Source organism: Miscanthus floridulus, chromosome 1 (assembly GCF_019320115.1).
Source record: "Miscanthus floridulus cultivar M001 chromosome 1, ASM1932011v1, whole genome shotgun sequence".
Lineage (NCBI taxonomy): Eukaryota > Viridiplantae > Streptophyta > Magnoliopsida > Poales > Poaceae > Miscanthus > Miscanthus floridulus.
In genome coordinates, this window is record NC_089580.1 from 69,745,191 (window position 1) to 69,748,446 (window position 3,256).

The window sequence follows — 3,256 nt, forward strand, 5'->3', positions numbered from 1 at the left end:
ACACCGTCTACCAAGTTTAAGGACCCACAGATATGACTTTAGAAGTTCAGAGACCCTAAATGACAAAACCGGTCAAATTTAGGGACCGACGGTGAATTTTGCTCAGAAAAAAACACCATGCAATAGGGTATTCAGCTTCCCGGTGCTTCTTGTGCTGCTGTCACGGCCGGGCGTCGGCATGTTCAGTTGGGCATAATTTACTCTGCTTGCGTTGGATATGAGAATTATCCATGCAACAAGCGAGATCAGAGGCAATACTATAACGACCGTGGAGTACTTACCCACGACGGCTGACACTGATGGGCATTACTTCGTCTCTCCGCCATCGAGCTGACTGATCTGAGCAGAGCAGCCCACACCGATCGGGCTGCTGCTAAAAACACTTGTTTTATTCATGCGTTGGATGCAGCTGGTTTGATGCATTGACCAAGTCTACATCTCGTGGGCCCGGACTCCAGGGTCCCGGTCTCGGTTGTTATATATATATATATTGTCGGTGTTTTGGACCGGAGATCCTCAACCAACTAGTAAATTTGTACTGCGTGTTCCCGATCTCGGATGGTGATGCAAAGAGACACAAGGCTTATACTGGCTCAGGCAATCGGTGCCCTACATCCAGTCTGAGAGATCGATCTTGTATTCCTTACACCGAAGTGCTTGTAGTATGGGGTTACAAGCTGGGTGAGAGAGGGAGCTAGTCCCAAGTCTCGGCGTGGAGTGATGCGAGCTGCTTGAGACGTTGCTCTCAGGCCGCGGGGGCGTATGTGTGTTACAGGGTGTTGTTTTTTGTGTGTCCGTGTGTTCCCCTCCTCTAGAAATGGCCCAAGTCCTTTCCTTTTATAGTTGAAGGGAGGACAAGGGTAGTACGTGTGCTAACTATACGGCGTCGTGCGAACGGAGGCGGCGTGTCCGAGCCCTGTAGCCCGTTCTTGTGGCGGCGTGGTCGTCGGAGTGGTCCGTCCTTGAAGCGCTGGGGCGACGTGCTAGTCACATCCGATCTTATGCGTCATGGGAGCTCCAGGGCTACCTCGAAGCGGGCGCGGCGGTCAGCATGCGGGTCGTTGTGGGTTGACTGCGCGCGAGGCCGAGGCTCGGTTGGCGCCGAGGCCGAACCATGGTGGGGGTCTCGGCAGACGTGAATCTCGAGATGGCTGAAGCCCTAACGTAGAGTGTCGAGGCTCGGAGGGAGCGGTCGATCTGGTACGCTGGTTCGGGGGCGATGATGACCCGGGCCAGACTTCCCATGCCGCGTTGTCTTCAGGGCGGGTGTTACGGGGCACAGCGTAGCGCCGGCGCTGATCGTGGGCACAGCGCCAGAACACAGTGGCCGGTAATCCCCGCCGCGCCTTGTCTTAGCTGGTATGGTGTTGATGCGACTCCTTGTCCCGTCGGCCACTCCGTGGTGTCGAGCCGTCATCCGGCTAAGATTGCGGGAGTGGTTGACGCATTAATAGGACGTGACATGCTGTCGGGAAGACTGGTCGAGGCGGGAGCGACGGGTTATTGACAAGCCAGCCTCGAACGATACGGAGAATAGCTGTCCCATTCGAGGCTGTACGCACGGGGCCTCGGGCGAGATGGAGATTGGGCTCCTTGCCGAGGCCTCCCGCGAGAGGCCTCGCGCGAGGCGGAGATTTCATCAGGGTGTCGAGACCTCCCGTGCGAGGCCTAAGGCGAGGCAGAGAGCCGGTGGGCTCGGACGGGACTGGTGGTGAACCCATGGCTTACCTTCTGGCTTTGTTGTTGATGGGATTTAAGTGACTCTTTTGGTGTACGCTTGGGGTACCCCGTTTTATGGTACCCGATAGTAGCCACCGAGCCTTAGGGGGAGTGCATGCATTCTCCCTAAGGGTTTGTCGAGACTTGGCTTGCAGCCGCTCCTGTAGGGATTGTGTTTCGCTTCTTGAGGATTCGGTGGGTGCGCGCGAGCGCATCCGCCGGGTGTAGCCCCCGAGGCCCTGGAGGAGTGGAATTTACTCCTCCAGGGGCTTTTTCGTGTTTGAGTGATGAGTTTTTATCGTATTTGCTGAGCCCACAAGTGCGAGTTCGGTCGCGGGGTTTCAGCAAGGTCGCAGGGAGAGCCCCAAGCCTCTGCACGAAGCAAGAGGGCGATCAGGGGTACCCCTGACTTTTTGTGCGACCCTCATGCTTTCTTTTCGCTTGGAAGGAGGGGTGGAATGTGCTAGGCTACCCTCGGTGGGCACGAGCGATGGCACTTCCAGTGAGCTGTTATCGGGTAAGTCCGAGTGGAGGCCCGTACCCTGTTCGCTAGGGGACGGCTAGTGGTCCAGAGACGCGCTCCAAGAGTACCGAAGGGTTTCTCTAGTGGGTGTCGAGGCCGTTTGCTAGGCCCCAGTGGCTCGGTGCCTCCCTATGGTGGGATCCCATTCGGAGACCTCCCTGTCGGACTCGGCATGACTTAGGACGCCCCGAGCGATCGTTTGCTCGGGCCAAACGTGGGCTCGCCCATAGTCATCCCTGACTCTATTGACCTGGGGCGGCTGTCGAAACCCTAGGGGGGCCAGCCTTCGAACCCTCGTAACGGGCTCGATGCCCTTTATCGTGTTTGTAACGAGACTTCTAGCGTGGGCTTAGGTCATTTGTCTTTGTCTTGGGTGTAGGAGGAGCCCTCGAGCCTCCGCCCGGAGCGAGAGGGCGGTCAGGGGCCCCCCTGGCTTTTTTGTTTGGCCCTCATATATCCTTTTCGTTCAGACGGAGGGGTTGTTTGCTGAGCCCATTCGGGTGCGAGCCTGGGCCATTGGGTCTCGGCAAGGTTGCAGGAAGAGCCCCTTAGCCTCTGCATGGAGCGAGAGGGCCGTCGGGAGTTCCCCTGGCTTTTTGTACTCCCCTCACGCGTGAGGGTTTGTTTGCCGAGGCCCCCTTGGGTGTGAGCCTAGGTCGCGGGGTCTTAGCATATCTGCAGGAAGGGCTCCCTAGCCTTCGCACAGAGCGAGAGGGCCGTCAGGAGCTCCCCTGGCTTTTTGTATGACCCTCACGCTTCCTTTTCGCTCAGAAGGAGGGGTTGTTTTGCCGAGCCCCCTCGAGTGCGAGCCGGGGTTGCTAGGTCTCAGCAAGGTTGCAGGAAGAGCCCCTTAGCCTCTGCACGGAGCAAGAGGTCTATCAGGGGTTCCCCTGGCTTTTCGTACGACCCTCACGCTTCTTTTTCGCTCGGAAGGAGGGGTGGAATGTGCCAGGCTACCCTTGGTGGGCACGAGCGGTGGCACTTCCGGTGAGCTGTTATCGAGTAAGTCCGAGT